This window comes from Muscardinus avellanarius (genome assembly GCF_963383645.1).
Source record: "Muscardinus avellanarius genome assembly, chromosome: 15".
Taxonomy (NCBI): domain Eukaryota; kingdom Metazoa; phylum Chordata; class Mammalia; order Rodentia; family Gliridae; genus Muscardinus; species Muscardinus avellanarius.
In genome coordinates this window covers 26,715,815-26,737,879 of record NC_137801.1, presented here as the reverse complement: position 1 = coordinate 26,737,879, position 22,065 = coordinate 26,715,815, and the positions used below count along the sequence as shown (strand labels likewise).

Genomic DNA, 22,065 nt, shown 5'->3' with positions numbered 1-22,065 from the left:
AAACAGTATTTCAAACAGAAATAAAATCTTAACTTGTTAGGAATTAAAAGTTATCTCTCAGCGGGGCGTGGTGACGCACACTTGTAATCCCCACGCTTGGGAGGCTGAGACAGGAGGATCACACAGGTTCGAAGCCAGCCTCAGCTACTTAGTGAGGCTCTCAGCAACTTAGTGAGACCCTGTTTCCAAATAAAATATAAAATAGGTCTGGGAGTATAGCCCAGAGGTAGAAAAGCCCCTAGTTTTCACCCCCAGTATGCAAAAAAAAAGAAAGAAAATACAAGGAAATTGTTATGCACCTCTTTATATTTTTCAGAACTGGTTAATTGCTAGGAACCTGTTCTGAAACAAGTTCTTCATATCTAAATAAACTGGAGCCATTTAAGGACATAATAAGTGGGAAAAGCAGTGCTGGCAAGTGAAGGGACCTGGATTTTGTTCTAGATCTATCCCCAACAAGTGACTCATTCTGCCACAATGACACATGCCTAAGAAATTATTGTATTATTATTATTATTATTATTATTATTATTATTATTAGTGTGTGTGTGTGTGTGTGTGTGTGTGTGTGTGTGTGTGTGTATTTTTTACTGGGGATTGAACTCAGTGTCATTCTCCCTTCAAGCTACACCCCCAGCCCAATTTTATTTCTTATTTGGAAACGGGGTCTAGCTAGGTTAATTTGAGTCTCGCTGCTTGCGGAAGCTGTCCCTGGACCTACAATCCTTCTGTCTCAGTCTCCCAAGTACCGGGATTACAAGTATGCACCACCACACCCTGCCTTGAAATTAATTTTTAAATGATCCTTGCACCTTCAACAGTGCAATACATATGGTTACAACAGATATATATAAACCAAAGGTGGAGTGCCAAGGAACAGAAAAGTCAGCCATAGCTGTTGGATAACTAGCGTCGACTTCATGCTGCATGGACAGCTGCCAATTATTTTCAGGTTTTAAGCGTTCTTTTTAATGTCAGTCTCTCCCAAAGTGTTCTTTACCTAAGAACACTTACACTTTAAGTGTATCCTGTGAGAAAAAGTATTTGTACGTATCCTAACCCCATGCAAATATCAACTCCCAAATCTCAAGGAGCACAGTAGGAGTACCACAGGCCAGGAAGTGTCTCTATGGAATGGACCAAAAAGAATAAAAACCCCAACAGCAATGGCATGCCCCTCCTAGTTGATGCTGTGTTCAGTAGAGACAGAATTTCCCAGAAAAATGAGAGAAGAACAAGACTGCATTTTAAAATTAGCACATGGAGAATGATTTAGTATACAAGGACAATTCCGAACAAGGTCTGAGATGATTTAGAATTTACTTATGTGCTCATATCTAAGAGTATGGCACATATATCTTCAAAAGAGTAGTTCTGGTCCCAAAGGACCTGCCCTCTCGCTGAAAGCAATTCATTCTCACTAGCATGATATCAAAGTATTTATTGCCTTTCTGAAGAGCCAAGTAGAAATTATCTGATAATCTAAAAGGTATGACTAACCACACGCCAGAACACCTTCTGCTTGCTTTGCTGTGCAATCTTCGTACATGTGTATGTGTAGGAGATGGGATTTATTATACAAATATGCACTTAATCAAGTATATCTAACAGCCGGGCTGAACATTTTTCTTTGAGGAGCCATTCATTGAGCTGTGACTCACAGATAGAGCAGTCAAGCTAACTGCCACCTCAAACTCCAAAGCCTAAGAAAATTTCCAACCTGAACAAGAAGAATGAGAATTAAAATCTGACATGCCTGCTAAATATAAATGACATCATTGAGCCTATTAGTTCAGTTTAACATCATAAGTAGGAAGTAGCAGTACTCGGAGATAAAAATTACTTCAATATCATAAGGTTATGGAATAAGTGAGACTGACCCCAAAAACAAGAACTAGGAGATTCTTTTTTTTTTTTTTTTTTTTTTTGGTGGTGGTGCTGGGGGTGGAACCCAGGGGCTTTCTACCTCCAGGCTATACTCCCAGACCTATTTTATATTTTATTTGGAAATAGGGTCTCACTAAGTTGCTAAGAACCTCACTAAGTAGCTGAGGCTGGCTTTTTTTGTTTTGTTTTGTTTTTTGGTGGTACTGGGGTTCCTGGAAACCCTTCTACCTCAGGGCTACACTCCTAGACCTATTTTATATTTTTATATTTGGAAACAGGGTCTCTTAAGCCAGTAAGTCTGGCTCCGAACCAGCACGATCCTCCTGTCTCCGCCTCCCAAGCATGGGGATTACAAGCGTGTGCCACCACGCCCAGTGAACTAGGAGCCTCTTAAGATCATAGCTCAAGCCAGGCGAGGTGGTACACACTTGTAATCTCAGCATTTGGGAGGCTGAGAAAGGAGGATCGCAGTTCATGGACAGCCTCAGCTACTTAGCAAGGCCCTTTGCAACTCAGTGAGACCCTGTTTCAAAATAAAGAATATAAAATAGGGCTGGGGGTGTATCTTGGAGGTAGAATGCCTTTGGGTTCCATCCCCAGTATCTCACACACACACACACACACACACGCACACACACACAAGAACCCTTATAGTTATGTGGACAATGATTGATTAGATCTGCAAAAATGAAAAACAGCTTCTCACTGGAAAAGCACTGAGAACCCTAGTATCTCCACTTCAAGCAAGCCCTGTAATCTGGGAGTCAGGATGCGGCCTGGTCCACAGCGTGTTCAGTTATTGCTTCTATCTCGGTAGGAAGTGGTGTGTTGACGGGAGCTGGGAGAACTGGATCCCCTGAGCATGATTCCAGAGTGGAGAGAGAAACAGAAAGAGGCAGGCCTCAAGGAGGCTCAGATAGCTCAGAGCATCCCTTCCTCCACCACACCTTGATCTGACAGTTCTTACACGTTTTTTAAGTTTCAGGACTTCTTTAAATTCTTATAAATTACTGAGGGTATCTAATGAGCTTTATTTCTACATGTCATAATCTATCAATGTTGATCATATTAGATATTAGAAAAATTAAATATTAACTCATATAAAATAACCTATCAATTACATTAACATAAACAATTTTTTTAAATGAAAATGATCGATATTTCCCAAAACAAAACAATCGTGAAAAGAATGTCACTGTCTTATAACTTTTCAGATCTTTTTACTGCCTGGCTTAATGGATGGCAGCTGTAGTTACAGGCGTGCTTCTGCAGCCAAGCTCTTGCAATACAGTATTTTGGTTGAAGTTTGCAAAGAAAATATGGCTTTACCCAGATATGTGGTTGGAAAAGGAAAGAGTATGTTAGTAGCTTTTATAGTTAATTATGGATATAATTGTTTAGTACTGCACCAAAATTCAACATGTGGTGGTTTCTTAAAGGTTACTTGCAATGTGGATGCATGAAGCACAGAAGTTATGAGGCTTAACCTTGGCCACAGCAAGTACATGCTCTCACTTCCTTTTGGAGTGTAAAGCATGCAGATAATAAAATATAGTGCTATTCTTTTTGGGGCGGGGGGGAGGGGGAATGGGGATTAAACCCAGGGTATTTATGCCTCTGATCTATATCCCAGCCCTATTTTATTTTTTGAAACAGGGTGTCACTAAGTTGTGGAGGGCCTTATTAAGTTGTTGAGGTTGGCCACTAACCTACGATCCTCCTGTCTCAGCCTCCCAAGTACTGGGATTACAGGCATGTAACACCATGCCCAGCAATCTAGTGATATTCTGACAACAAGCTTTCTGATACTGAAGCAGGCAGAGCAAAACAGGTATGAGAACAAGGATGAGAAAAAGAAAGATCTGATGATCTGTTTGAGCCCGTGAATCCAGCTATCTAGGATACTGGAATCCCCCTGGGCTTTCTAAATTATAATAGTAAGCCGGGCGTGGTGGCGCACGCTTGTAATCCCCGCGCTTGGAAGGCAGAGACAGGAGGATCGCGCAGGTTCGAAGCCAGCTGCGCGCGCTGGCTTAGGAGACCATGTTTCCAAATATAAAATGTAAAAATAGGTCTGGGAGTGTAGCCCGGAGGTAGAAGGGCTTCCAGGAACCCCAGTACCACCAAAAAAATAAATAAATAAATAAATAAAAAATAAATTATAATAGTAAGCAAATGTCTTGGGAGGGGGGGTAAAGTCTCATTAGGTTGCTGAGAGCTTCGCTAAGTTGCAGAGGCTGGCTTCAAACCTGTGATCCTTCTGTCTCAGCTTTCCAAGTACTGAGATCATAGATGTGCACCACCACGCCTGGCCAGTTTGAATTGGGTTTCTGCCCTTTACAATTAAAAGATTCTGACTCCTAAGCCGGGCATGGTGGCACACACTTGTAATCCCAGCATTTGGGAGGCTGAGACCAGAGGATCGCAGTTCGCGGACAGCCTCAGCTACTTAGTGAGGCCCTCTGCAACTCAGTGAGACCCAGTATCAAACTAAGGAATAAAAAATAGGGCAAGGGCTGTAGCTCGGAGGTCGAATGCCCCTGGGTTCCATCCCCAGACCCACCAAAAATTTTTAAAAAAAGATTCTGACCCCTAAACTGCACAAATGTCACAGGTCTTGTAAAGCCCTGAATTTCAATATGCCCCTTACAAGTACCTTATATTTAGGAGAAGGATATTTAAAGTAGGCATGAAAATAAAATGCAATTTCTCAAATACCCACTCATTAAGAGAGGCAAATATAGCCAAGGCCAGCTTGAATTACTAGACCATGTGCTCCACACCACCTCCCAGTCCTCCTTCAGTGGCTCCAGGAGGGCAAGATTCTATTCTCCACTCAGCAATAGTTACACATCAAGGTCAGTACCAAGTGTTCCAAGTCTAATACATGCAGATGTACCTGTGTGAGGGTATGTGAAAATATAATAGAGGTCGTGAATATTCTGAGACAGTAACACACGAGGGAGACATCTTTGATGCAGAACAAATTATTAGTTCGTACTGCAGAAGAGAAGCTTTGCTTTATGTTGAGAAACACAGGCAGGGTAAACACAAATGCAGTTAACTAAAGAGTTAACTCACAAGCTTCCATCTCTTATTCTTTCTTATGAGCTCAAAGAGCCGTGATTTAGGCATTAGCTCAACATTTTCCAAAAATGAACTCAGTAAGGAAAACTCACATGGCTTTATCTCTTTTCCTTTCACTTAAAAAAAATACATATAGCCAATTAAACTGAATTACTGCCTGCTGGGAACTGCAGGACCCTCAGTGTGATCACAGGGGCTTCTCTGTTCCTGTTAGTTTTGGCACTGGGGCTTGTGACTATATGGAAAATTTGAACTAAAATAATCTCAAAAGGCTGGTACCTACAGTTCTCAGATTACTGAAGTGCCAGATAAAAAGTCCTTGTTTGAACTACCTCTTGGTATTGCTAATAAGTAGGAAATTCAAACTTCACTTTTTTCAAATCCAACATTTAGTGAACACCCAATGGGTATCTACTTTGGAAATACAGAACCGCCTCAAGCAGCTCATACTCTAACTTTTAAGAAGGAAAGCGTTCTGAGTCAAGTGCAATATGGTTAGTAAATGCCAAAAGATAGCTATGAAAACACAGAATTAAAAAATGGGCCAGGCAAAGTCGTGCACGTCTGTAATCCCAGTACTTGGGAGGTTGAGACAGGAGGACTGAGGGGTCAAGAGCAGCCTCGGCAATTTAGCAAGACTCTCAGCACCTAGGGAGACCCTGTTTCAAAATCATAAATGAAGCCGGGCGTGGTGGCGCACGCTTGTAATCCCCGCGCTTGGGAGGCAGAGACAGGAGGATCGCGCAGGTTCAAAGCCAGCACCTCTGGCTTAAGAGACCCTGTTTCCAAATAAAAATATAAAAATAGGTCTTGGAGAGTACCTGGAGGTAGAAGGGTTTCGAGGAACCCCAGTACCACAATAAATAAATAAATAAATAAATAAATAAATAAATAAATAAATAAATAAAGCTGGTGGTGTAGCTTGGAGGTAGAATGGAATGCCTGGGCTTGATTCCCCCATCTCCCCCCCACACACACACACACACATACACACACACACACACACACAAAAAATAAATAAATAAATAAATAAATAAATAAATAAACTGCACACATACGGGCAGCTGATTTTTCAACAACAGTGCCAACCTGAATAGGGAGAGACCAGTCAGTAGTAAGAAGAGAAAGTAAACTGGGCGTGGAGGCACACACCTGTAATCTCAGTACTTGGGAGGCTGAGACAGGACAATTGCAGGTTCAAGGACAGCCTCAGCAAGAAGTGAGACTCATCAACCTAGTGAGACCCTGTTCCAAAATAAAAAATAAAAAGGGCTAAGGGTATAACTCAGAGGTAAAATGCCTCTGGGTCCAATACCTAGCAACACACACACACACACACACACACACACACACACGAGAGAGAGAGAGAGAGAGAGAGAGAGAGAGAGAGAGAGAGAGGAGGGGGGGAGGGGGAGAGGGAGGAAGAGGAGAGGAGAGAAAAGGAGGGGAGGGGAGAGGAGGGGAGGGGGGAGGAGGGGAGGGGAGGTGAAGAAAGAAGAGGGAAATGGAATTGCAACAGTCTCTACCTGAGAAATTATAACAAACCTAACGTAACATAATTGACACAATAGCTAATGGAGAAAAATGAACTTCAGAAAGCCTTTTCTCATAAAACACAGAATGGAGCCAAGACAGATAAGCAGCCTAGGTCTGCTGAGGGAGACTTAACCCTAGGACCAATATTTGGCCGAGGAACGGGAGATAGCAGGTAGGCATAAACTACCCTTGACCCTGTGAGAACCCCTGGCGTTGGCACTCCATGGAGAGAAATGCTCTGCGGCTGGACATCTTCATAGCGACCTCGGGGTGCCTGAGACGACGCTGTGGAAGTGAATGTCACGTGCTATCACTGCTTCACTTGCCCTCTTTCTTGCAGCTTCATCTCCACCTTATCTTTTTTTGTTTTTTAGTACTAGAAATATAACCCAGGGGCATTTTATCTCTAAAGTATACCTAAGCCCTTTTAATTCTTTTATTTTGAAACAGGGGTTTGCTATGTTGCTGAGGCTGGCCTTTAACCTGCAATCCTCCTGTCTCAGTCTCCCAAGTACTAGAGTTAGAGGTGGCACCACCACGCCCGGCTGTCTCCACCTTTGAGAAAAGCACAGGTACACACTGATTCTCCAGCTGAGATGCTCCTCGTAAGCTAGTCTCCGCCTCGCACTAGTGCTCTCCTGCCTACGGGTCTTTATGGCCTCGTGCAGACGGCAATTCTGATGGGCCACATCTGAGGTCTGGCCTTGGTCCAGGCATAAAAGGAGATCCCATGCTAATACATTTGATGTGGAGCTAATGTGACTTTCTCACATAATCAACCTCAGTACACACGCCCTGGGCTGTGGCGTTTCCTCTGTCCCTGTTATCCTTTCAACACCTCAACCTTCCCCATGATGCGCTAGTATTACTCTTAATCACTCCGTGCCTTCGTATCCTTTGCAGTCTCCCTGAGTCTCATGATGGGAGAATTACCTCTCACACACGAGTCCACTGCACTGGAATAGCTCATCGTTGGGCTGTCACTCTGGTGAGGGTGACCTAGCGTTCCAGACTGTGACTCCATAACTCCGTAGCATTGGCGAAGGCTTCAGACACCCTCCGAGAGGAGATCCTCCTCATCGGGGTCTCTATCCCTTGTCCCAGTGCCCGGCTCCTCTGAAGCCTATTCTCCCTCCTAGGCTCCCATACGCTGCCTGCTGTCTCAGACCCCACATGTCAGAAGGATCAGAATAAAGAAATGAAGCATCAGGAGATGAGGGGCTTATTTAAAAAGAGAAGCAGCTCTGCTATAATCACCAGTGGCCCAGTTGCCTCAGAGTCCCAGCTCAGCTCCCTAGCAAATGATATAGAGAGAAGATCCCTGTGGACCTTAAAGACGCATGGTAGCTAAGGCACACCATGGCCAGGGGTGCCGAGTCTGCAGTCTGCCTTCCTGTTTCAAGGGGGGTAAATTCTCAGAAGTTGAGACTCACAAACTGCAGAGGGAACTCACATTAACTGTCAATAGAGTCGACACTAGTGATCATTAGGCATTTATGAAAATTGAGATCCATGAAAAAAAAGAACCAAGATGAACATATAAAACAACAAGATGAACATATAAAACAACAGAACAAGATGAACATATAAAACAACTCATTCCTGAGGAGAGAGAATCCATAGGAAAAAAAGAATGTTTAAAAGTCTAAATAACATGTGCAGAGACATACATGAGATACTACATTTATAATACAAAAGAAAACTACTATATAAAAGAACCATGAGAAAAATATAGACTTCCTAGAAACTAAAAATAATTGCCAGAAACCTGGATGTGATGGCACATGCCTGTAATCCCAGCCAAGGCTGAGAAGCAGCTGAGGCAGAAGGACTTCAGACTAGCCTGAGCAACACAGCAAGTCTCCCACTTCAAAAAACAAACAAACAAGCAAGCAAACAGCTTCAAAACAGAAAATTAAGCCGGGCGTGGTGGCGCACGCTTGTAATCCCCGCGCTTGGGAGGCAGAGACAGGAGGATCGCGCAGGTTCGAAGCTAGCCCCGCGCGCTGGCTTAGGAGACCCTGTTTCCAAATAAAAATGCAAAAATAGGTCTGGGAGTGTAGCCCGGAGGTAGAAGGGCTTCCAGGAACCCCAGTACCACCAAAAAAATAATAATAATAATAAAAAAAACAGAAAATTATAAAATGGATTGAATACTAGGAATTGGGTTAATGATCAACACTAGTGATACAGAAGAAAGGGCAGAGCTGGGTCCATGGTGGCGCACACTTGTTCACAGCCAGGCTCAACAACTTGTGAGGCCTCTACACTTAGTGAGACCTTGTTTAAAATAAAGAATAAAATCGGGCTGGGGGATAGCTCAAAGGTAGAATGCCTCTGGGTAAAACCCCTAGTATCACAAAAACATTAGTTAATTAATTAAATAAAATAGGATTGGAAATGTAGCTCAGAGGTAACATGCCCCTCAATTCAACCCCTAACACCTCAAAAAAAAAAAAAAACTAACAAATCAATGTTCTAAAAACGGAAAAAAGGCGGGAGAAATCTCCCATGACATCAAGCAAAAAGACAAAGGAATATAAAGTTTGAAGAAAAACGAGTCATAGAAGATAGATCCTAGAGGTTTCACACAGGTCTATTATAATTCCAATTGCAAAAGTGAGTTGGAGAACGCTTTATTTTGTTTTGTTTGTGGTACCAGGGATTGAACCGGAGGCATTCTACCTCTGAGCTCCACCCCTAGCCCTATTTTATTTGGAAACAGGGTCTCACTGAGTTGCAGAGGGCCTCACTCAGTAGCTGAGGCTGGCTGCGAACCTGAGATCCTTCTGCCTCGGCCTCCCAAATGCTGGGATTACAAGCGTGCGCCACTGTGCTGGGTTTTAGAGGAAAAAAAATTTAAAAACAAAATGAAGGCAGATGTAGAATTAAGGAAATGACCGAAGAAAACACCTCTGAACTATGGGAACACTACTGCTGCATTGAAAGAACCAAACAAGCACTTGAGCAAGAGCGATCACAGCGACTGTGACGGCGAACACTCCTTAGCACTTGCCCCCGGAAGGCACTGCTGTGAATATTACAAGTGTTTGTGTAGCAAATATTACACAATTGCTACAAATATCACAGGTTCTTCATGAAAACTCTATTTCCCCACCATGTACATGAGGACACTGGGAACAGAGAGGTTACATCGCTTGTTTAAAGCAGAGGCAGCAATTACATGATAAAGTTGGGATTTGAAACCACAAAGACTGACTCCAGAGCCTATGCTCAAATGTTGATACATCAGAATTACAAAGAGGAAGAAAACACACTAAAAAGTTTCACAAAAGGAAAGGAGTAGGACTTACAAAGGAACAAGAATAAGACTCTCAGAGGCAAACGGGGATGCTGCAAGATAATTAAGTAGTCACCTCATTCAACATCCTGAAGAAAGAAGCTTTTGAAATTCAAATTCTGTACCCAAATAATCTATTAAATTATGACAGAAAATCTTTTTTTTTTTTTTTTTTTTTTTTTGGTGGTACTGGAGATGGAACCCAGGGGCTTTCTATCCCCGGGCTACACTCCCAGACCTATTTTATACTTTATTTGGAAACAGAGTCTCACTAGGTTGCTGAGAGCCTCACTAAGTAGCTGAGGCTGGCTTCGAACCTGTGCAATCTTCCTGCCTCAGCCTACCAAGCGCAGGGATTACAAGCGTGTGCCACCACGCCCAGCTAAAATATCCTTTTTTTAAAGACCCAATTTTATTTTATTTTCTGGTACTGGGGATTGAACCCAGAGTCAATCTACCTCCAAGCTACACCCCCAGTCCTTTTTTTTTTTTTTTTTTTTGGTGGTACTGGGGTTCCTGGAAGCCCTTCTATCTCCAGGCTACACTCCCAGACCTATTTTTACATTTTTTTTATTTGGAAACAGGGTCTCTCCTAAGCCAGCACACGCGGCTGGCTTCGAGCCTGCGAGATCCTCCTGTCTCTGCCTCCCAAGCACGGGGATTACAAGCGTGCGCCACCACGCCCGGCCCCAGTCCTGTTTTTTATTCTTTATTCGGAAACAGGGTCTCACTGAGTTGTAAAGGGCCTCACTAAGTAGCTAAGGATCGCCTTGAACTGAGATCCTCCTGTCTCAGCCTCCTAAGTGCTGGGATTACAAGCATGGGCCACCATGCCCAGCTTAAAGACCCAGTTTTTACTACTTTTGTCCTTCATATCAAAACGTGACACCAAGCTGGGTGTGGTGGCACACACTTGTAATCCCAGCATTTGGGAAGATGAGACTGGAGGATTGAGGTTTGTGGACAGCCTCAGCTATTTAGTGAGGCCCTCTGCAACTCAATGAGACCCTGTTTCAAAAATAAAGAATAAAAAATAGGGCTGGGAGTGCCTCTCACAGGTAGAATGCCACTGGGTTCCATCGCCAGTAACACACACACACACACACACACACACTGGGACACCAAGCCAGGTATGGTGGTAAATGCCTATAATCCCAGTACTTGGAAGGTTGAGGCAGGAGGATCACATGTTTAAAACCAGCCTTAGCAATCACAGAAAGTGAAGGGCCATATGCTTTCTCTAATATGTGCAAGCTAGGGAGTAACTGGAATACAAAAAGGATTCCAGATAAAGAAGGAGAAACCTCACTGGAGCCAGGGAAGAGAAGGGGAAGTACTGAGGTTCATTAATGGAAATTTCATTAATGGAAATACTACCATTGTCTATGTGTACATATGTGAATAGACCAACATCAGTCTCAGTACTCTGTATTGGGAAGTAGGGAGATGGGGAGGCGGGGGGGGAGGGGGGATACCAAGTGCTGTGTACAGTTATGCCACTGTCAACATGATTAACATTATTATATGAGACTACAATGTACCAATAAAACATAAAAAAAAACAAGACCAGCCTCAGCAACTTAGTGAGACCCTGTTTCAAAATAAAAAACAAAAAGAGCTAGGTATGTGGTTTAAAAGTAGAACACTTCTGTTCAATCCCCAGTACCCCCTCAGACACACAAAAGCCCCAGAAGTACAAGTATTTAAAGTTATAATGGAAACCACTAAAATGACAGAAAAAAATAACAACTGCTAAAAATGAACTGGAAATTGGGAAATAATGTATATCTTTCATAAAATCCTTCTGAGTGGGCTAAATTTTTTATTATATGCAGTATCAAACTTCTTAACATGCAGTTTGAAAATAAAAATGTATCAATTAAAAGACACCTTAAGCCGGGTGTGGTGGCACGCGCTTGTAATCCCTGCGCTTGGGAGGCGGAGACAGGAGGATCGCGCAGGTTCAAAGCCAGCCTCCCTGGCTTAAGAGACCCTGTTGCCAAATAAAAAGTATAAAAATAGGTCTGGGAGTGTAGCCTGGAGAAAGAAGGGTTTCCAGAAACCCTAGTACCACCAAAAAAATTTAAAAGACACCTCACCTTAAAATAGGGTGCTGGCAGTCAGAATTGAGAAAAGGTATAAAGCAATATAAATTGATCCTGTTTATGTTAAGCATAGTTTACTTATGCATAAAAAGAGGCCCAGAAAGAACAAATTGTTGAGACTGAAAGACAAACAAGGGAAAAAGACAGCTGATGTGTTTTACTTTCCAATTCTGTTATTACTTAAATTTTTAAATTAAATGTTTCTATAATTAAAACAATTAAGAACAGTTATATGGTTTTAAAAATAAAGCACACTTTGCCTCTACTAGCCATGGACTAATCATGTTACACATAATGCTTTCAGTGTGGTAATTTCATCAAGATTTTAAAAAATCAGAAAGAATCTCCTCAAATTATTCAGACACAAGTACCGGACTCAGTGTACAAACCCTGACAGTACATTACCAAGACCCACCTCAATCGAGGGTTTGTAATGGCATGCCCTTCACCATTACTAGAAATTAAACAACCACTTAAAAAAAAGACTACCAACTTTGTGTGTGTGTGTGTGTGTGTGTGTGTGTGTGTGTGTGTGTGTGTGTAGTACTAGGGATTGAACCCAGGGGCATTCTACCTCTGAACTACACTCCCAATCCTATTTTATTTTTTATTTTGAAACAGGATCCCACTAAATTGCCGAGACTGATCTCAATCCTGTGATTCTCCTGTCTCAGTTTTCCAAATACTGGGATTACAGGCATGTGCCACCATGCTTGGTGACTACCAATTTAAGAGAAATGTTTCGACCCACACAGGAGCCACACTCTTCACAATGGTGACAATCATGGTGTCCTGGGTCTCCCTCCAAAATTAATCATGACAATCCCTATTCTTTTGAAGCATGTTATGTACTACAGCATCAAGAACAGATATTCTTTAAAAAAATAAAAAAAAACTCATTCAAGACAGTCAAATTGCAGTATGAACAGTTCCCAGCAACAGAAAACTGCTATAATCTCAAACTCCCAATTCAATGCAATATCCTTCCAGAAATCCAAGGGTGAAGAAAAACACTCCCAATGGGCAATCATCACAACTACTTGGACAGGGACAAACCTTCACAATTTAAGTTAACAGATTTAAGAGGCAAAAGTAACTAAAACGTATTAGAAATTTGCTGAGCATGGTGGCACACATTTATAATCCCAATCCTTGAAAGCCTGAAGAGGATCGCAGGTTCAAGATCAGCCTCAGCAACTAGTGAGAGTCTTTTTCAAAATAAAAATAAAATAGGGCTGGGGTTGTGGCTCAGAGGTAGAATGACCCTGGGTTCAATCCCCAGTGCCACCAAAAAAAAAAAAAAAAAAAGTATTAGCAAGATTACTTAATAATGAACATAAATGAACATAAAATAATCTAACATTAACCCCCCGAACTGCCTCTACCTAACACTAGGTTAAAGCAGTTATTATGAAGTGTTAGAAGACAATGACAAATTTGGTTTACACTTCTGTTGTACATTTTTTTTATCTGAACATAAATGAATTAATGTAAGCCGGGCGTGGTGGCGCACGCTTGTAATCCCCGCGTTTGGGAGGCTGAGACAGGAGGATCGCACAGGTTCAAAGCCAGCCTCAGCTACTTAGTGAGGCTCTCAACAACTTAATGAGACCCTGTTTCTAATAAAATATAAAAATAGGTCTGGGAATGTAGCCCAGAGGTAGAAAGTCCCTGGTTTCCATCCCCAGTACCAAAAAGTAAAAAATAAAAAATAAATGTTGTTTCAATTAATTTGCTTCATATTTGAATTATACATATTATACATATTATTTAATACTTTTATCATAGTAAAGGAAATAAGAAAAAGATATGATACCATTAGAAAATGTTGATTATATAGATTTGGATCAGATGAGGATGGGAAAAGCTGGCAATAGAGAAAACTGCTCTATACTTCACTGGTTTAAAAAAAAAAAAGGAGGAATAACTGATTACTGAAGAATGTATTCTCACCAGGCATGGTGACACACACCTATAATCCCAGCTACTTGGGAGGCTGAGGCAGGAGGATAGCAAGATGGGGGTCAGCCTGGGCAATCAGAGAGACCCTGTCTCAAAACAAAACTTAAAACAGGGCTGGGGATGTGGCCCAGTGGTGGAGTGCTTGTCTAGCATGTGCAAAGCCCTGGGTTCAAATCATGCAGCTTCTGAATCATAAGCAGAACAATAAATAGGGCTTCCATAAATACTATTTTCTACTTTCTTTACCATCCTAATCTTCAACGTGCAATAGCTAAAGAACTCCAAACTAGAATAATTTCACAAGACAGATTTTTCATGGATGGTCCTCAACTTGGAGTTCCTTATTCCTCTGTGGGTTTGTTGTTATTTTGTTTTTGGTTTTTTTGCCACAGGGAGAGGAGGAGTGGGGATTAAACCAGGGACTAGTGTATGCTAGGCAAGCACTCTCCCTCTGAACTACACCCCAGAGTCTCACTAAATTGGCCATGCTGGCCTTGAGCTTGAAGTCCTCCCACTTCAGCTTCCTATGTAGCTAGGATTACAAGTGTGCACCACTGCATATTTTATTTATAAATTTGGCATATCTTACTTAGAAATCCCTTCTAAAGCTGCTATATTTTTAGGATCTGAATTTAGAGCCTTCAGTGTAACTAACTGCCTACCTGTAATTGTTCATTATAATTCAGACTGTCACTAAATAGCCAGACAACTCTGAGCAAGTCATCCAACTTCACCACACCTGCATTTCTTCAACATGAAGAGGACAAGATGAAGCTTTTCCCTAAGGCCCGTGATAGTGTTATTCCTCCTGTGATTTAACAGTTTATAATTTTGTCAGCTGGCACAGCTTTGAAGGGAACAGATTTTCATAGAAACTTAAACCGATTTTACAAACAATTGTCTTAATGTATATAATTTAAATCATTTTCCTTATGCTTCAGGGATGTAGTAACTTCAATACACAAGCAGTATCCCACTCTGAATCAGGGGAACTGACAAGAGTTCAGACCATGAGCCAAGTGGCTCAACACGACGGAGAGGGAGACACACTGCGCGCTCGTCCTGTCACTGATCTTATATCCAAAACTTCTGGGTTGAGAAGTGAAGGCTTTATTGTGAGTATCACCCTGCAGAGGCAAAAATAACTCCCTAATTCTGTAGGAGAGGTAGAGAGCTGTGCAGCTCATGATGGCGCAGCCTGTAGCTGGCAAGATGGGGAGGCCCCAGTGGAGTGAGGAAGAGAGGGGCAAAGTGCAGAACATGGGGAATTCAACTCTTAAACCCTCCTACCGCACCAAAACACATTCCTGGGATTTGATATAAAAAACATAATTTTCACAATTCATAGGATTCCAAATTGAGAAACTATATGATACACTTATAAGCACATAAAAGGTTTACTTTTGCTAGGAGTAGTGGCACATGTTCTTATACAATAGAAACTTTTCTCCTACGTTTGTTTGCCTTTCATTTTCTAAGACAAACTTTTAATTTCAGACTAACTTTTGATTTACAAAAATTTTGAAAATATACTATAACAAGTTCTTTATAGGGCAGGTGTGGTGGTACATGCCTGTAATCCCAGCATTAGAGAGGCAGAGACAGGAGGATCATGGTTTGCAGACAGCCTCAGCTACTTAGTGGGGCCCTTCACGACTCAGTGAGACCATTTCAAAATAAAGAATAAAAAATAGGGCTGGGGGTGTAGCTTGGAGGTACAATGCCCCTGGGTTCCATCCCCAGTACCACAAAAAAAAAAAAAAAAGTTCCTTATATCCTCTTCTCCATCTTTCTCCTAAGAGTAATACGGTACCTGCTGGGTGCAGTAGTGCATGCCTGTAATCCTTTGAGACCAGCTGCAGCAACTTTGGAAGGCCTTTTACAACTCTCTCTCCTCTCCTTTCTTCTCCTCTCCTCCCTCCTCCCTCCTCCCTCTTCTCTCCTCCCTCCTTCCTCTCCTCCCCCTTCCCTTCTCTCTCTCTCTCTCTCTCTCTCTCTCTCTCTCTCTCTCTCTCTCTCTCTCTCTCTCTCCCCCCCCTCCCTCTCCTCCCTCTGGCTTTTCCTTATCCCTCCTCTTAGCACTACCTTACTTTCTAGCATCATTCATAGCACTCTGGTTCTAATTATCAAAGAATGATATTTAGAAGCCAAGACCTGGCAGAAAATGTGCTTGTTGCTACTGAGGTACAAATGCTTCTAAGCTGGTTCGATGGACCAAGCTAGACAATACATAAAGCCTAAGGAATCTCTGTATTTCCAACAGCCTGAGTAGAGCACTCTAACCCTGGAATAGAGAACATTAATTAGGATATAAGATAAATTGCCATACAAACAGATTTTAAAATACTTAAGCAAACAGATTTTTATTTCTCTCTCATTTATAAATCTAATAGTAAATGAGTCAGAAATGGTAAAGGGATTCTATCACCTACAAAACATCTCTGGCCTAGGTGGCAGCCTCAGTTCTCTAGATTTCCAAGCCAACAGGAAGAGCAAAAGTGCCAGAGAAGCACACGCATTCTTTTTTTTTTTTTTTTTTTTTTTTTTTGGTGGTACTGGGGTTCCTGGAAGCCCTTCTACCTCCGGGCTACACTCCCAGACCTATTTTTACATTTTTATTTGGAAACAGGGTCTCCTAAGCCAGCGCGCGCGGCTGGCTTCGAACCTGCATGATCCTCCTGTCTCTGCCTCCCAAGCGTGGGGATTACAAGCATGCGCCACCACGCCCGGCTACACGCATTCATTTTTAAGGGTATGACCCAGAAGTGGTACATAGCATTTCTACCCATATCCGTTATTCAGAAATTAGTTACATGACTCCTCCTACCTGCAAAGGAAGATAGGAGGCCATGTGCCTGGACAAGACTCAGGAGATTCTATTACTAAAAGAAAGAAGGGAAATGCCTGCAATTCCAGCATATGAGAGGCAGAAACAGAAGAATCACCAGTTCAAGGCCAGCCTCAGAAACTTACTGAGACCCTCCACAACTTGGCAAGACCCTATTTCAAAATGAGGGGGAAAACCCCTGATGACAGCTCAGAAGCAGAATGCCCCTGGGTTCAATCCCCAGTACAAAGAACAGAAAGAAGAGAAAGAAAGAAAAGATAATGGGCACCAAGATTAGCACTCTCTTGTGGTGAGCCGCCATTGAAAGATGGCGCCGGCTTCCTGCCTCTGAGCTTGATTAGGCACATGGCTGTGCAGGAAGCAACTCCATATTTGGAGGCTAGGGTTGCGTAACACATGACGTGGTGGTGACCTGACGAGCGTGAGCCAGTGAGTGAGTGAGATGTGGCAAGAAGTGATTGGGTGAGTTAATGTTTATAATGCCCTGCGCGAGGCAGATCTTCGCCATTCCGCCATTACGAGTATCCTGAATAAACGGCTTGCAAGAAGAGCTTCGTGTCGTGTCTTAATCGCTGGTCGAGGGACGCGACAACTGGTGGCCCGTACGGGGAAAAATCAGCTCCCGTGCGTGAAGCTCAGAACTTGCTGTCGTCAGGGAAGGTGCACCGGTAAGTCCCCTGGTAAGTTGGGGGGTCCGCGAAAAATGCGGGTAACCGCCCTCACCTGTGGATAAGGGGAGAGCAAATCCAGTAGAGCTGCGATCAAAGCAGACGGGAAAGTGACAGTAGAGCTGCGATCAAAGCAGACGGGAAAGTGACAGTAGAGCTGCGATCAAAGCAGACGCAGGAAAGTGACAGTAGAGCTGCGATCAAAGCAGACGCGGGAAAGTGGAAGTAGAGCCGCGGTCAAGCAGACGCGGGAAAGTGAAAAGTGGAGTTGCGGTTAAAGCAGACGCGGGAAAGTGAAAGTGGAGTTGCGGTCAAGCAGACGCGAAAAAGTGAAAGTGGAATTGCGGTTAAAGCAGTCGCGGGAACGCGAAGGTAGAGCCGCGATCAAAGCGGACCATTTTTGAATTTCATTTTGAGCTTAGTTTTGGGATGGGGGCTTCGCAGTCTCATCCAATTTTTTTGGCTCTCCAGGAGCTACTTTATTCTAGAAGTTTAGAATTTAGAGAGTCTACTTTAGAGAAATTTTTAAATGATTGTGACAGAGCTGCTCCATGGTTTGCTGTCTCAGGTAACCTGACAGTTCCTAATTGGGAAAAGCTTGGTCGAGATCTTGAATATGCCAAGCAACAGGGAAGCCTTAATCCCTGTGTTCTACCTATTTGGAAATTGGTCAAAGGTTGTTTAGAAGATCAAAAATATGATGATGCTATTAAGGAAGGGCAAACCGCCCTCGAGTTACTCAAAGAACAGAAATCTGAAAAGCATAAGTCAGAACGGGCAGTTAGTGAAGCAAAGGAACCTGTCTGTTCCTCACTCTATCCGAATTTGTCTGAATTTAAAGGGCCAGACTCCTCTTCTGATTCTTCTGATGAAGAAAAGGGTGTCAATTCATTCAGCCTCGAAAAAATCTCGTTTGCCTAAATTAGATCCGGACTTTCCTATGCCCTCAGGTTTACAAGATCCTCCTCCTGGGCCACCGCCATCCTTACCATCCTCCACTCAGGGATCTCATAATTCCTTTTGCCCTCAAGTTTGGTCACGTGTTAGAACTGAGCTCCCATTGGCCTTTCCTATTTTTCAAGATACACAGGGTGCTTGTTTTTATGAACCCCTTGATTTTAAGGTCATTAAGGCATTGGCAGAATCAGTTCGCATGTATGGGGTCACAGCTTCCTTTACATTAGCCCAAGTGGAAGCTCTGGCTAGAAACTGCATGACGCCAGGGGACTGGAATGGATTAACACGAGCGTGCCTCACCCCTGGACAATTTTTGGAATGGAAGGCCTTTAACATAGAATATGCCTCTGATCAGGCTGCTGCTAATGCTCTTGCTGGAAATCCTCAATGGGATCGAGATATGATTTTAGGACAAGGGCTACATGCCCAAAACCAAACCCAACTTCCTTTGGAAGTTTATAATCAAATAAATTTTTGTGCTATTAGAGCATGGAAATCCCTTAGGAGCTCAGGGGAATCTGCTGGTAATCTAACCAAAATTAAGAACAAGTTGAGGTATTATGGCAGCTTGCTCATCTTGGATGTGAATGGAGATATCCTGGTCTCTGTGTTACCAGCGTTCAATACAAAAACTTTACAAAAGCCGCTAACCTGTCTCGGGAGTTGTCAATTTATCTTTTAGGCAACTGGACGGGAGAATTTGAAACCCAACTAGAGAGATTACGCACTGCCGTGGTCACCGTCAACTCGACTCGTGTGGACATCAGTTTGGCTGAAGGACTGTCATCTTGGATAACTCGTGCCATGAATCATCTAAAGGAATGGGCTGGATTGGGGGCCTTGATGGGATTATTGGTTGTGGCTGTGTTGTTTTGTGTCTGGTGCATTGCTCGTCTTCGCCAAAGTTTCAATCATAATACAGCCATGTTTATACAGGCCTGTGTGGCTATCGAGGCAGGACAGTCACCCCAAGCCTGGCTCGCGGCAGCTAAGGCATAATGGCTCAGGTTGCAAGGCAAAGCACTGCAGCTGAGGGCACAAGTTTGGTCCTCAGGAAGAGTACGCTTGACTGCACACGGGTTAGGCACCCAAGTACCCGTCCCTAGAAAAAGGTGCCAGTGATTAATAGGGGTCAAACCTCTGCTCTTACCTGTTGCCTATAAAAACAAAAAGGGGGAATTGTGGTGAGCCGCCATTGAAAGATGGCGCTGGCTTCCTGCCTCTGAGCTTGATTAGGCACATGGCTGTGCAGGAAGCAACTCCATATTTGGAGGCTAGGGTTGCGTAACACATGACGTGGTGGTGACCTGACGAGCGTGAGCCAGTGAGTGAGTGAGATGTGGCAAGAAGTGATTGGGTGAGTTAATGTTTATAATGCCCTGCGCGAGGCAGATCTTCGCCATTCCGCCATTACGAGTATCCTGAATAAACGGCTTGCAAGAAGAGCTTCGTGTCGTGTCTTAATCGCTGGTCGAGGGACGCGACACTCTCTGACCTAGGAAATTCACTTCTGCTTTTACTGCAGCATTCTATCTGTAGATTTACTTTTCTGTATGTGGTAGTAGGTATTGAACCAAAGGGCATTCTCCTCTAAGCTACACCCTCAATCCTCCTGTCTCAGCCTCCCAAGCACTGGGATTAAAAGCATGTCCCCCACGCCCAGCTTGTAGATTTACTTTTAATATAGCAACAAATAATATGTTCTATACTTAAGTTCATTTTGTCCAAATGAACTGAAATTTTGTCATGATAAAAAATTAAGAATAAGGTAAATAAATAACAAGTTTACGGTTACATTCCATAAAGTAGAAATAGATTAAGTCTGCACTCAAATAAACATATGCAAGAATAAATAAAAGGAGAACACTCTTTCTTGTAAAAGAATACCAAATCAGAAATTACTAAATAATTACAGAACTAGAACGTTACCATTTGGCAATCATCATGATGATGACTTCTATAGGCATGAAACATCAATACAGCTAAAACTAGTGGTGAAAGCTGTATGACAAATAGAATAGTCTCAAAGCAACTCTCAACATATTTTTAATTACAATGGGCAGATTATCTTAATGTCAGGAGAAGCTGCACAAACATCAGCTAACTCAAGTGATCCAATAACATCCGCGTTGAGAGGCTGAAGGAGCATCATGTGCCTCCTAAGGGAAGAAGAGTAGCCGCTCCTGTGACGTTACTGACAGAGCTGTAAAAGCTGCATCAGATCTGGAGGAAACATCAAGTTCAAACTGAAGGAGAGTTTCCAAAACAACTAGCCAGTAACCTTCAAAAACACCAAACCCTGCCGGGCGTGGTGGCACACACCTATAAAACCAGTACTTGGAAAGCTGAGACAAAGAAGGATCGCAAATTCAAGGCCACCCTCAGCAACTTAGCCAGGCTGGTTTAAAAAAGGGATAAGGGTGTGGGCTCAGTGGTAAAGCACCCTCTGGGTTCAACCCAAGTACCACTAAAAAAAAATAATAGCAGGTCAAAAATGAAGAAATGTTCTGTATTGAAGGAAACTGAAAGGACATGATAGCTAAATTATATTCTTGGATCCTTCAAAGGATATTACTATTGATAAAACTTGAGCAGAGTCTTTGTACTGCTATAACTTTTACACTGATTTGAAATTGTTTTAAAATAAAAATAAAGCCGGGTGTGGAGGCGCACTGTAATCCCAGCGTTTGGGAGGCTGAGACAGGAAGATTGTGGTTCGCAGACAGCCTCAGCTACTTAGTGAGACCCTGTTTCGAAGTAAAGAATAAAAAATGGGGCAGAGGGTATAGCTCAGAGGTCAAATGCCTCTGGGTTCCATTCCCAGACCCGCAAAATAAATAAATAAATAAATAAATAAATAAATAAATAAATAAATAAATAAATAAATGTGAAACAGTATCATTTTCATTTGATACTGTGGTCTGAATTTGTGTCCCAAAAAGTTTATGCTGAAACTCACTGGCCAGTGGGAAAGTATTAAGAAGGAGGTGATTAAATCTTGAAGGTGGAGCCTCATGAATGGGGTTAGGGTCCTTATACTAGGGCTTGGGAGGGAACTGGATCACTCTTGAGAAGCTTAGGAAAACTGTGTGGGTCTAGGCAAACCATGCAAAGATGTGGTTCACAATTCTTCCCAAGCTGGGCATTATGGGAGCGTGCTTGCTTATTCCCACAGTGGCCACTGCATACATCCACAGGTTCACTAGCAGGGGACAAGAAAAAAAGGGTTGCCTATTTTGCCTATCAGTGGAGTTTGCTGGAAAGAGATAGGTGAATCTCTGGAATTAATTGTTACTAGGTGTCAAAGGGTTTGGAGAAAACTGACTACAGAAGGATTTTCGGATGGATGCAAAGTAATTCAGTTATGGTCATCTACCCCTGCAAAAAGGCTATGTAGAATATTATGTACCATGCACTGTGTTATATAATGCATACATAATGTGTTTATAATCAAAATAATATGAAAAAGAAAATTACAAAGAAAGCACTTGAGAGAACAGGTTTGCTCTCTTGCCTCCTTCCGTCACGTGAGGACGACGACACAGCACCTCCTATAAAGGCAGACAGTGTGCCTGCCAGCGCCTAAACACCGAACATCAAGAACTGTCGGCCTCCGGACCTGGCAGAGAACAAATGTCCTCCATAAATTACCTATCTTAAAGAACATTAAGCAGATAACCAAATAAATAAATTATCTAGTCTTATTTACTCTGT

The 22,065-nt window shown here is 42.6% G+C and overlaps 1 protein-coding gene across 1 annotated transcript in view; it reads right to left on the bottom strand.

The window, feature by feature from the left end:
• Positions 1-22,065, bottom strand: part of TTC27 (tetratricopeptide repeat domain 27) — a gene marked incomplete at both ends in the record, with an annotated part of 169,881 nt that overhangs the window by 85,757 nt on the left and 62,059 nt on the right. The window lies entirely within an intron of this gene.